This window comes from Phoca vitulina, unplaced genomic scaffold (genome assembly GCF_004348235.1).
Source record: "Phoca vitulina isolate PV1807 unplaced genomic scaffold, GSC_HSeal_1.0 scaffold7, whole genome shotgun sequence".
NCBI lineage: Eukaryota > Metazoa > Chordata > Mammalia > Carnivora > Phocidae > Phoca > Phoca vitulina.
Window position 1 is genome coordinate 44,212,907 of NW_022589710.1, and position 14,430 is coordinate 44,227,336.

The following is a 14,430-nucleotide window of genomic DNA, read 5'->3' on the forward strand; positions in this document are numbered from 1 at the left end:
ACGTTGACCAGGGGCGCCTGGGTGGCTCAGTCGGTTAGGCATCTGCCTTTGGCTCAGGTCATGATCCCAGGGTCCTGGAATTGAGTCCCACATCGGGCTCCTTGCTCAGCAGGGTGCCTGCTTCTCCCTCCGCCTGCAGCACCCCCTGCTTGTATATGCTCTCTCTTTCTCTCTCTCTCTGATAAATAAATAAATAAAATCTTTAAAAAAAAAAAGCAAAAAGCAAAACTACATTGATCCATTACCCAAAGTCCTTAGTTTACATTAAGTTTAACCTTGGGTATTGTACATTCTATGGCTTTGGACAACTGTACAATAACATGAATCCACCATTATAATATACAAAATAGTTCCATTGCCCTAAAAATCCTCTGTGCTTCACCTATTCATTCCTCCCACCCCGGCAACCCCCAGCAACCACTGATCTTTTCGCCATGTTTGCCTTTTCCAGAATGTCAGAGAGTTGGAATCATACAATATGTAGCCTTTTCAGATTGGCTTCTTTCATTTAGTTCCTCCATATCTTTTCATAGCTTGGTAACTTATTTCTTTTTATTGCTGAATAATATTTCATAGTCTGGAAGTACCAAAGTTTGTTTAACCTTTTACCTACTGAAGGACACCTTGGTTGCTTCAAACTTTGGCAAATTATGCATCAAGCTACTATAAACATCCATGTGCAGGTTTTTGTATGGATGTAAGTTTTCATCATCTTTGGGTAAATACTAAGGAGGATCATATAGTAAAGTACGTTTAATTTTGTAAGAGACTGCCAAATTGTCTTCCTAGGTGTCTATACTACTTTGCATTCCCAGGAGCAATGAATGAGAGTTCCTGTTATTCCACATCCTTGCTAGCATTTGGTGTTGTCTGTGTTCTGCATTTTGGACATTCTAATAGATGTTGTAGGGGACCTGGACAGACCACCCCCAGATGTACCACAATAGCATACTGATTATTTCTAACTAAAACTATTTTATTTTTTTTAAGATTTTCTTTTTATTTATTTATTTGACAGAGAGATAAAGAGCACAAGCAGGGAGAACGGCAGACAGAGGGAGAGGGAGAAGCAGGCTCCCTGCTGAGCAGGGAGCCCTGTGCAGGGCTCAATCCCAGGACCCTGGGATCATGACCTGAGCCAAAGTCAGGTGCTTAACTAACTGAGCCACCCAGGCACCCTAAGTAAAACTATTTTAAAAAACAGCCTGTGCAAGGAGGACCCTCAGAACCACCTCTGTCCTCCTGAAAGCAGGAAATAATCTCCCATGTGAAAGGCACTCTCCCTGTACCAGGAGCTAAAGAGACATCCTTATCATCAGAGATAGGGAATTAGAGCTGAGAAGGCTGTATAAACCAACTGTAGGGGCCACTTTTAGGCAACCAAATTGAGCAATGAAAACCTGAATGAGGTAAAAGGGCCCACAGTGACCACTGGGCTGAATGCAAACAGGCCCAACAGGTGACCCACCTCAAAACATTCATAAGCCCTAACTGACCAATGGGCTACTTACAACCAGGCACAGGTACCAAAAAAGGAAAACTGTATACATTCCCATACCTCCTCAGCCCCCACCTTAACTACAGCTCCCACCCCCTCCCCCACTGCCTCCTGGCAGACAGTTTCTCTAGGCTGTCCTGCTCTCTGCTCCTTTGCTGTGTATTCAGTAAACTTCTATCTCCTTTGTTCTGTCTTGGGTGAATTCTTTCACCACCGCTCTGCTGGCCTCCACCCAATGAGACTGCCCCACACCAACTTTGTTATCTTTTTCTAATTTACTACCTTAGCCCAAATTCTGTTCAGAACTCCTTACTTTTTTTTTTTTTTAAAGATTTTATTTATTTATTTGAGAGAGAGAATGAGAGACAGAGAGCATGAGAGGGAGGAGGGTCAGAGGGAGAAGCAGACTCCCTGCCGAGCAGGGAGCCCGATGCGGGACTCGATCCCGGGACTCCAGGATCATGACCTGAGCTGAAGGCAGTCGCTTAACCAACTGAGCCACCCAGGCGCCCCCAGAACTCCTTACTGATTTAAGCTCCCAAACACAAGTTTTCTTTGTCCTGTCAATTCCTCACAAACGTATTGTCTCTTTGTCAACAATGTATAAAGACTGCTTGCTGTAAAAATAATTTTTTAAAAAATGCCTGCCTTGGTCATTTCTTTGGGTCTCAATTTCATTATTGGGCCTCCATATGCACATAATAAAACTTTGGTTTTTTTTCCTGTTAATTTGTCTCATGGCAATTTTTAAAATTTTTTTTTAATTTTTTTTATAGATTTTATTTATTTATTTGAGAGAGAGAGAATGAGAGACAGAGAGCATGAGAGGGAAGAGGGCAGAGGGAGAAGCAGACCCCCTGCTGAGCAGGGAGCCCGATGTGGGACTCGATCCCGGGACTCCAGGATCATGACCTGAGCCGAAGGCAGTCGCTTAACCAACTGAGCCACCCAGGTGCCCATGGCAATTTTTTTTTTTTTAAGATTTTATTTATTTATTTGACAGAGAGAGAGACAGCAAGAGAGGGAACACAAGCAGGGTGAGTGGGAGAGGGAGAAGCAGGCTTCCCCGCGGAGCAGGGAGCCCGATGCGGGGCTCGATCCCAGGACCCTGGGATCATGACCTGAGCTGAAGGCACACGCTTAACGACTGAGCCACCCAGGCGCCCCTGTCTCATGGCAATTTAATTCTTAGACCAGCTAGGAGACCTTGAAGGGTAGAGGGAAATAATTTTTCCTCCCCTACAATGTATAATTTCCTTATTTTTTAAAAACCAGTTTGAGTGTGTTTTTGTTACTTGCCATCTAAAGAAGCCCAACTACTATAAATTCACTGACATGGCTACAGAATTCTTAAAAAAGACCAACTGGATTCTGGAGGGAATAAAAGTTTAATTGTTAAAAATAAAGCCATACAAGTATAGCATTAGGGAAAAATATGAGAGAAAATGCAATAATAATCATACGTAGGAGAAAGTATTCCTTAGCATAACACAAAACCCAAAAACTTGTTAAAAAGAAAAGACCAGGCGTAAAATGGTGTGGCTGAATCACCAAACCCGGGCTTAATACCTAACCTAACCGCAATTCCAACCTCTCCCAGATACATAGTCTTAACTGGTCAGTCAGGAATTTTCTGATCAATGTCAGTGAGGAATCAGTCACAAGGCCCTATCCAACCCCCAAAGGAAGATGAAGTAATCTGCATTATAAGACCCCCTGATCTTCTCCCTAAGGAAGGGTTATCTTGCCTGAAACAAACCTTTTCTTTTCTTTTGCTAAGTATCTTCTTGTTCCAACTCTCCTTCCTAGAAAAACCTTCCATTTTGTACAACTCCTCTGAGCTCCCCTCTGCTTGATAGATGGGATGTTGCCCAATTCATGAATCATGCTTAATAAAGTCACTTAGATCTTCAAATTTCTGGGGCGCCTGGGTGGCTCAGTCTGTTAAGTGTCTGCCTTTGGCTCAGGTCATGGTCTCAGGGTCCTAGGATGGAGTCCTGCTCAGTGGAGACCCAGCTTCTCCCTCTGCCTGCCTGTCCCCCTGCTTGTGCTTGCACATGCATGCTTTCTCTCTCTCTCTGACAAATAAAGAAATAAAATCCTTAAAAAAAAAAGGGGGGGGGGTTTAGATCTTCAAATTTCTTTGGTTGAATTTTGGTTTCTAACACCATAAAGGAAAAGACCAAGAGATTGAACATCATAAAATGTGAATATATGACAAAAAATTTAAAAGATAGTTAGAGAATAGGAGAAAATAGAACACATAATGGACAGGTAATAAATAAAGTCCTTCTACAAACCAATAAGAAATTTGGCCAAAAGATATAAAACGACAGCTCTCAGAAGGTAAAATACAAATTGATAATAAATATAGGAAATAAAAATGGCTCAACCTGATGGACGAAATTCATAACCTGTCTTCTCCCAAATCCCTTTAAAGGAAAGAAAAGATACTTTTTTAAAACGATTTTATTTTTAAATAATCTTTACACTCAGTGTGGGGCTCAAATTCAAAACCCTGAGATCAAGGGGCACACACCAGCTACTGAGCCAGCCAGGCACTCCAAGACATATTTTTTAAAAGAATAAATCCAGGGACACCTGGGTGGTGCAGTTGGTTAAGCAACGGACTCTTGGTTTCAGCTCAGGTCATGATCTCAGGGTCGTAAGATTGTCAGGCTCCACACTCAGAGCAGAGTCTGCCTGAGATTTTCTCTCCCTCTCCCTCTGTCCCCCCTGCTTGTACTCTCGTGCTCGCTCTAAAATAAATAAATAAATGTTTTTTAAAAATCCGTAACAATCTTAGAAAATGAAAAATGACTGCTATTTAAAGGTCTAGAAAATATGAAGATTTCTTGGTAAAAAGCACAAAAGAAATGGGATAGATAAGAATGAAGGAAACCATAGGCCAAATACGGGCAGACTACTCAAAAATGAACTGCTCCAAACAAACAAATAACAACCAAAAAAAACTTACTTAAAATGAACAAACACAGGGGAGCCTGGGTGGCCCAGTTGGTTAAGCATCTGCCTTTGGCTCAGGTCATGATCCTGGGGTCCTGGGGTTGAGCCCCATGTTGGGCTCCCTGCTCAGCGGGAAGCCTGCTTCTCCCTCTCCTTCTGCCCCTCCCCCTGCTCATGCTCTCTTTCTCTCAAATAAATAAATAAAATCTTTTTTTTTTTTTTAAAGATTTTATTTATTTATTTGAGAGAGAGAAAGCATGAGCGGGGGGAGGGTCAGAGGGAGAAGCAGACTCCCTGCCGAGCAGGGAGCCCGATGCGGGACTCGATCCTGGGACTCCAGGATCATGACCTGAGCTGAAGGCAGTCGCTTAACCAACTGAGCCACCCAGGCGCCCAATAAATAAAATCTTTTTAAAAAAATGAATAAACACAAAGAACAGGAAGGCTCTGTGTACCAATTGCCTTGGGCAGGGCAACTGTGTTATTTGGGTTATGCTAGATTATGCCCTGATGACTGAAATCTCAGTGGCTTAATACAACAAAAGTTTATTTTGTCACTCTCTTCACAATTTGAAGCAAGCTGGGCACCAATCTTCAGTAACTCTTATTCAAGCATTGATTTACAGATCCAGGCTTCTATGATGTAGCCCTGCCATTTGGAACAACTGGGTTGGCTTCCAAAATTGCCATCGGAAGGAAAGAGAATAGGAAGTCATGTTTTAGGACCAGCCCAGGGTATATCATTTTAGCCCCCACCCAATTAGTAGAACTTAGTCATTCAAACCCAACAAAACTACAGAGGAGGCCGGGAAATACTGTCGTACTGTTTTCCAGAAGGAAGAGGAAATTTACCCGTAATGTTAATTAATTTAAAAACTAGTTTCGGGGGCACCTGGGTGGCTCAGTCAGTTAAGCGTCTGCCTTCGGCTCAGGTCGTGATCCCAGGGTCCTGGGATCGAGCCCCGCATCAGGCTCCCTGCTCAGTGGGGAAGTCTGCTTCTTCCTCTCCATCTGCCTCTCTACCTGCTCATGCTCTCTCTCACTCACTCTCTCTCTGTCTCTCAAATAAAAAATAAATAAATAAAATAAATAAAATAAAAACCAGTTTCGGGATGGCTGTGGCACTGGGAACCTGTCAGGCTCTTCTGCAAACACCTGCTGAACTACAGGCCCTGGGGCAATGAACCTTAGCTTGCACTTCCATTCAATTCAATATCCATTCAATAAAATGTGAAGAATTGGCCAGGGGAAGGATCTAAGTTATAAATATAGAGGCTTAAAATGTCCACAGTAGACAGAGCAAGGGGCAGAAAAAAGAACAAAGGCACCTCTGCCCGGGGCGGGGGGAAGGGAGCACTATACTGAATACTCTAGAAGAAGGTAGTAAGTAATAAGGTCCTCTTTTTTTTTGAAAGGAGGGGGAAGTTGTCCCCAACAAGCCAGCCTGTTCAGTGACCTGAAGTTAAACCTGATTAATGACAAACACCCCACACATTTACACAGAGCTTACAGTTACTCCCCATTCAGAAGGCAGGCCTGTTGGGAAAAAAGACTTCTACCCCTGCAGGTAGAGCTTACAAATTACCAATACCAATGAGTCTAATTCTTTGCTTATAAATATAAATGGTTCATGAGGACAACCAACAGCACGGATCACAAGGACCACATTGAGCAAACAGAACCACTGACTCAAAAGTAAACAGATGATCCAGTGAACCACAGATAACTTAGAAACATTCTCAGCATTCTCAGATTTGGTATTTGAGAATATTTCACCTGAAAACAAGAAAAAGTTGCAATGTTAAAAAGGAATCAGAGAAAATTTATTGGAAATGACAAATATGGGGTGCCTGGCTGGCTCAGTCGGTGGAGTGTGCAACTCTTGATCTCGGGGTTGAGTTCCAGCTGCATGTTGGGGGTAGAGATTACTTAAAAATAAAATCTTTAAAAAAAAGGGGGGGGGGGGCGGGGTGGCTCAGTCGTTAAGCGTCTGCCTTTGGCGCAGGTCATGATCCCAGGGTCCTGGAATCGAGTCCTGCATCTGGCTTCCTGCTCTGCGGGAAGCCTGCTTCCCCCCTCTCCTACTCCCCCTGCTTGTGTTCCCTCTCTCGCTGTGTCTCTCTCTGTCAAATAAATAAATAAAATCCTTAAAAATATATATATCTTGAAAAAAAATTTTAAGTAAATAAAAAAAAGGGATTACAAATATAATTGCTGAGATAAACAATTCAGTAGGTAAGCTGAAAAACAAAATGGACATGGCTAATAGCCAAATTAGGAATTTGGAAGGAAGAGTTAAGAAAATCTGGGGCGCCTGGGTGGCTCAGTTGGTTAAGCGACTGCCTTTGGCTCAGGTCATGATCCTGGAGTCCCAGGATCGAGCCCCGCATCGGGCTCCCTGCTCAGCAGGGAGTCTGCTTCTCCTTCTGACCCTCCCCCCTCTCATGCTCTCTCTATCTCATTCTCTCTCTCAAATAAATAAATAAATAAAATCTTTAAAAAAAAAAAGAAAATCTCTCATAATTTTGCTGAAACAAGAGATGGGAAATGTATGAGGAAAAAATTAAGGCATGGAAAAATCCCAGTGTAGAGGCCACTTTTAGGCAACCAAACTGAGCAATGAAAACCTGAGCGAGGTAGAAAGGCCCACAGTGATCTCCTGGCTGAATACCAACAGGCCCGTCAGGTGACCCACCTCAAAATATCCGTGAGCCCGAGCTGACCAATGGGCTACTTACAACCAGGCACAGGTACCAAAAAAGGAAACTTGCATATATTCCCATACCTCCTCAGTCCCACCCCCCACCTCCCCTGCGCCCTGCAGACAGTCTCTCCCTTGCTGTCCGGCTCTCTGCTCCCCTGCCGTGAATTCAGTAAACTTCCTTTGTTCTGTGCCTTGGGTGAACTCTTTCACCACCTGCGCCACTGGCCTCCATGCAAGGAGACCGCCACACATCCAGCACACTGTTCTAGCAGCAGTGGTCTCAGCTTTGGATTAAACAAATTTACAAAAGAGAACAGGCTCTTGATCTCTCTCACTCAAACAAATAAAATCTTAAAAAAAAAAAAAAAATTCAGGATAAGAGAAAACACAGCCACAGTATAAAGTCATTCCACACTCAAGATGCACGTGGTCACATGACATGAGGCTAATTATATGCAGACAACTTCAGGCTTCAGATTAAAGGCTCTGCACAGAAGTGAGATCTGGCCTTTACCCTAAGCTACTAGAAGGTGATTGTAGGCTCTTAAAATGGTTACCTCTGATAGCAGTATCGTTGCTTAGGGGTCTTGGGTCACACTGGATGATTTAGGGTAGAGGCTGCCTACACCTTAGGGTGGGAACTGGCCATACCAGAAAGACCAACAATGTGATTAGGGTGGGGGCTTTGGGCTTCAGTCCACCTGCAGACTGCAGACTGAATTCAACTGTGTGGACAGTCAAGCAATCACACCTATGTAATGTAACTCCAATAAAAACTCTGAACACCAGATTTCAGATGAATTTTCTGGTTATGCAAATATCACACATCAATGTCAGGAGAATAACACATCTTGACCTGACTGGAGAGGACAACCCAAGCTACATGTTAGAAACTTCCCTGGACATGCCACTCTGTACACATCTTCTCTTGGATGATTTTAAGCTGAATCTTTTCTAGTAATAAATCACAACCATGAATATAATAGCTTTCAGTCTGTTTTCTGGGTTGTTTCAGCATATTATTGACTCTATGGGTGGTTTTGAGGACCACCCTGCCCTCCTGACAAACTTGCAGTTGGTATCAGAAGTGAGGGTGATCTCTTATAAGGACTATTTCCTCTAACTTGGTAGTTTGCTCCAAACTCCCTGCACCAATCATAATGAAATGGGTACTTTATCATTTCTTTGGCTGCCTAGCATCTGAAACTTTTTTTCTTTCTTTCTTCATTTCTTTCTTTTTCTTTTTTTTTTCTTTCTTTCCTCCTTCCCTTCCTGCCTTCCTTCCTTTTTCTTTCTTTCCTTCTTTCCGAGAGAGCAAGCACAAGCAAGGGGAGGGGCAGAGAGAGAGGGAGAGAAGTAGACGTCTACTGAGCACAGATCTCCACCCAGAGCTTAACCTCAGGACCCCAAGATCACAACCCAAGCCAAACCAAGAGTTGGATGCTCAACTGATCGAGTTACCCAGGCTGCCCCTGAACCTTCTTTCTAAATTAGCATAATTTCCCATTAGTCTTATGCAACTTGCTGAAATAAGAACCCAACTATCACCACAGAAGTTAAAAAGAGCATTTGGTTTAGAGGTGGTTGCTAGTGACAGAAAATCCCCCGAACAGTTAAATAAGATAAACACTGATTTCTCTCTCACAAATATTCCAGGCAAGTGGCACAGTACAAGGATTATTTTCCACACTGTCAGGGCCCCAAACTCTGCTGTCCTCACTACGTAGCTTCCATATCATGGTAAAAGTGTCATGAGCACACTATGAAGATGCACACACGAGCTGTGTCCTTCCACGATGTCAGCTTTATTCAATCATAGAGCAAACTAAATCATAATTATAAATCAGGTTCAGATTTCAAATTCAATGACATTTCACCACGTGACTGAACCTGGCTTCTTTCAAAGCACACAGAGCAGAACACCAGACAAGCCACACAATAAATAAGATAACAGAAGTTAACGAACCAAACATAAAGTCAGTCTGTGGGCACACGGTTGAGATGAGGCCTCGGTCTGGTCTGGGTCAATTCTCGGCACTTACTGCTTCTTAAGTTTAAGCAGTGAAGGATCTAAGTTCTGTTTAGAGATTAACCGGGCAGGGCCTTTGGTGGCAGCTGCCTTTTTAAAGTGGTCAGACATAGAGGGGTCAGCGTCTGAAGAGTTTGAAGAGTCTGACAGTTTGCTGCAAACATTTTTTAGGGATTTAATGGATCTTGGGCCCCTACAGACCTCCTGTGCTTCTGCTTGTTATCAGCTCTGAGGTGTCAGCTGATGCTGGGGATATCTTGAGGGGCAGTACCTTTAACTGCTTGCGTCATTGCTTGACACAGGACCCTGCTTGACATGGGAGACTCCGTTTTGTTCTCTACAATAAGGAAGGCTAGCTTCTCCAGCTCTAGCTATTATATACAAATCCAGCCAGCAGGAAGAAGAAAAGGGCAGGAGAAGGGCATGCTCTCACTTGGGAATACCTTCCTAAGGTTTCACATTCCACTTCTGCCTCTGTACTGTTGGCCAGAACTTTGTTACATGTCCACTCTTCGCTGCAAGGGAGGTGGGGAAATATAGTCTTTATTCTCTGTGGCAAGTATCAATAAGATACACAATCCAGCAAGACAACAGAACAGTCATGTCTATATAGCTATTCAATATAGTTTTGAATACATAAAGCAAACATTTTTTCTTAAAGATTTTATATATTTGAGAGAGAGACAGGACACGAGTGGGGCGGGGGGTTGAAGGGCAGAGAGAGAGGAAGAAGCAGACTCCCCGCTGAGCAGGGAGCCTGATGCGGGACTCATCCCGGGACCCTGAGATCATGACCCGAGCTGAAGGCAGACACTTAACCGACTGAGCCACCCAGGTGCCCCTATAAAGCAAACATTTTAGAAATGCAAGAAGAAACTTACAGACCTCCAATAATCATTTATGTATTTCAACCATTCAGAAACTAACAGATCTAAGATAAACATAAGTAAAGATATAGAAGATTTAAATTACATAATTAATAAATTTGATTAGTCAGAGAGAGAAGAGAACTTTGCAACAGATAACACATTTTTTTCAAATACTCTTGGAATATATAAAAGTTGACAATGTGCAGAACATAAAAAAGTTCAATAAAGTCCCAAGAGTAGAAATGATGCAGACTCTATTTTCTAAACACTATGCAAGGTGTTTAATCAGAAATTAACAAGAAGTTAGTTAACTACTTGGAGCATTAACAGTTTTCTGGGAGACAAGAAAAGTGGAAGGAAGCATTTAGGAAAACATACGGGTTGCTAAAGTCTTTATCTTTAAAAGTTGTAGATTTATGGAACTAGAAATAAAGACTTAAATATATTATTTAAAATTACAAAAGTAGGGCACCTGGGTAGCTCAATCGATTAAGCATCTGCCTTCAGCTCAGGTCATGATCCCAGGGTCCTGCAACCCGAGCCCTGCATCAGGTTCCCTGCTCAGTGGGGAGTCTGCTTGTCCCTCCTCCCTCTGCTGCTCCCCTGCTTGTGCTCTCACGGTCTCTGTCAAATAAACAAATAAATAAATAACAAAAATAACCAACATTATAACCAAAAGTAATAATACATCTATCAAACACTGAGAGGGGAAGAAAGAGTAAGTTGAACACTCCTGAGTCAATAGATAATTCTAAAATGCAAAAATTAAGAAAGAGAGGGCTAGGCATAGTATCTAGTAAATGGAGATAACCCTAAAAGCAAGTGAAAATAGAGCCAGTTAAAGAAGTTGCTTTAGGAGTGCCTGGGTGGCTCAGTCAGTTAAGTGTCAGACTCTTGATTTTGGCTCAGGCTGTGATCTCAGGGTCCTGAGATCCACTACCCCCTCCACCGCCCATGGCTCCGTGCTGGGGGTGGAGCCTGCTTAAGATTCTCTCTCTCCCTCTGCCCCCCTGCCCCACCCCCAAAAAAAGGCTGCTTGAAGGACAGGGAACTTGGTGACAGAAGAGGGGTGGGAGAAAAGACTGCTGATTTCCATTTTAAGCTCTTTCCTACTCTTAGATTTTTACAATGCGGAAATTAGTTGGGGAAAAATTTAAGTTTTCAATTAAAACAAAAGTTCCTTCCAAATAACTCATTAAAAAGGAGCTGTAGAAAGTTAAAAACTATTTAAAAGTTATGATGGGTTGTCTGGGTGGCTCAGTTGGTTAAGCGTCTGACTCTTGGTTTCAGCTCAGGTCATGATCTCTGGGTCCTGGGATCGAGTCCTGTGATGGGCTCTGCGTTCAGCAGGGAGTCTGAATAAATAAATCTTAAAAAAAATTAGTTATGATGAAACAATAATGAAAACACTCTTCAGAGGAAAAGTACAGTCCTAAATAGACTTATTAGAATATAAGAAAAATAAAAGAACCAATAATTTATCTCAATAAATTAGATAAAAATATAGCCATATAAACACAGGAAAGAAGCACTGATAAAAAAAATCAAAGTAGATATTAAACAGAAACAAAGAGCAACAAACATATGAAAGATGAAAAAGTTGATGACAGTTAAAGTATTCTAAGGTATTTGTCATTTTCTGAGAGAAAAGTAAATATATTAACTCTTCACTTTGTTAATATTTTAACAGTAACCATTGAAACAACAGTTACCTTTTTAAAAATTCAAGAGTAACCACTAAAAAAAAAGAATGTTTGATTTCTGTATAAAGAAAAGACATAAGAAAAAAAGGGGTTTGTTTTGTTTTGTTTCTTTACTTTTTAATTTTTTTTTTTCTGGCCTGCCTGAGGCCCCTGCTCTCAGTCTCAGGCCCTGGAGAGCGGATGCTGGCTTGTTATGTACAGGAGGACTTTTTTTTTTTTTAAATCTTAGAGTTTCTATTTTTTTCTAGTAGTCCCCCTCCCCTAGCCCTCCATTTTTGAAAGGCAAAAGCCAATCAAGCCCCATTTGCCAAAAAAGGAAATTTTATCAGTCCAAAAGAGGGCAAGAAAGAAGTACAAAAGAAGCACAGAGAAAGCACACAATAAAATGATAGAAACATCTGAATATATCAGTAATCAATAATTACTGATGGATCAAACTTGCCTATTAACATAAATGAAATGCCAGGCTTGATTTTTTTTAATTTATTACAGTTATTTCTAGGAGACATACCAAATACTTAAAAATATTAGAAAGAAAAAAAAAAAGGAAAAACAGAGAAAAAGATACACATGACAAATACTAACAAAAAAGAAAACTGATGTAGCTGTATTAATCAGTCCACATCCGTTCAAGGGGGAAAAAAAAAGTATTACTGTAAGTAAAGAAGATCATGATTTAAAAAAAAAAATTCAATTCACCAAGAAGATAAAACACTAAACATGTTGCATTTAATAAGATCACTTCAAAATATAAATGATAATAGTATTTGAAGAAAATATAGGAAGTTATTTCCCACTCAGAGTATCTATATTTGAGTTTCCTCAAACGCAGTCCCTAAACTACAAAATATTGTTGGAAGAAAATAAAGATCTAAGTAAATGGAAAGACATCCCATTTCATGGATCAGAAGACTTAATATTAAGTCTTAATTAATTCAGTTTAGTTAAAATGGCACTGTTCCCTGTTATGGACTGAACTGTGGCTTCCCAAAATTCACATGTTGAATTCTAATCCCCAGCACCTCAGAATGTGACTGTATTTGGAGACAAGGCCTCTAAAGAGGTAATTAAAGTAAATAAGGTCATATGAAGGGGCCCTAATCCAAGATGACTAGTGTCCTTATAAAAAGAGATTAGGACACAAACATGTATGAGAGAAAACCATGTGAAGATACAAGAAGATGGTCATCCATAAGCTAAGAAAGAGGTCTGGAACAGATTCTTCCCTCCTGGTCCCCAGAAGAAAACAACCCTGCTGACACCTTGTGATCTTGAATTTCTATCCTCCAGAACTATAGGAAATTAATTTCTGTTGTTCACGCCACCAGTCTCTGGGATTTGTTATGGTCACCTTGGCAGACTACAAATTGACCTACAGATTCAATGCAATCTCCAACAAAATTCCAGCTGGCTTCTTGGCATAAATTGACAAGCTGATCCTAAAATTCCTATTGAAATTCAAGGGACCCAGAATCTTGAAAAAGAGTAAAGTTGAAGATTCCTATTTCCCAGTTTCAAAACTTACTACAAAGCAACAATCAGACAACATGGCACACACATAAGGACAGACATAAAAATCAACAGAATAGAACTGAGAGTCCAGAAATAAACCCTCACATCTATAGTCAATTGAATTTTGACAAGGATGCCAAGAAAATTCAATGGGGAAAAGAATGATCTTTTCAACAAATGGTGTTGAGACAACTGGATAACCACATGCAAAATAATGAATTTGGATCCTTACCTCAAACCATACATAAACTGACTCAATAAAGACCTACACATAAGAGCTAAAATTACAGAACTCCTAGAAGAAAATAAAGGAGTAGGGGCACCTGGATGGCTCAGTTGGTGGAGCATGCAACGCTTGATATCCGGGTCACAAGTTCAAGCCTCACACTGGGCATGGAGCTTACTTAAAAAAACAAAGACAAAAGAAGCCTAAAAACTTCTATGTATCAAAGGATACCATTAAAAAATATAGGGGCACCTGGCTGGCTCAAGTCAGTAGAGCATAGGACTCTTAATCTCAGGGTTGTGAGTTCAAGCCCCACATTGGGTATGGAGCCTACTTTAAAAAAAAATTAAAAATTAAAAAAATAATAAAAGGACAACTCACAGAATGGGAGAAAATATTTGTCAATCACATATTTGATAAGGGACTTATATGTAAATATATAAATAACTCTTTTGACTCAATAATAAAAAGACAGCCCAACTTAAAAAAATAGGACAAGGATCTAAATAGACATTTCTCCAAAGACATACAACGGTCAATAAGCACAAGAAAAGATGCTCAACATCATTAGCCACCAAGGAAATGCAAATCAAAACTACAAAGAGACTATTACTAGGATGTCTATAATGAGAAAGATAATAACGAGTGTTGGCAAGGATGTGGATTAATTGCAACTCTCATACACTGCTGTGGGATTTCAAATGCGACTTCGAAAAATGGTCTGGCAGCTCCTCGAAAGGTTTAACATAGATTTGCCATACGACCCATCAATTCTATTCCTGTATATACAGAAAAATGAAAACATAGGTCTGCAACTTGCAGAACAGTGGATTGGTAGGTTTACACTCCCATATGCTTACATACTGCAAACATACAGGAAAAAAATCAAGATGTATGCAACCACCTTTGAGGGAAAAGGGGAACT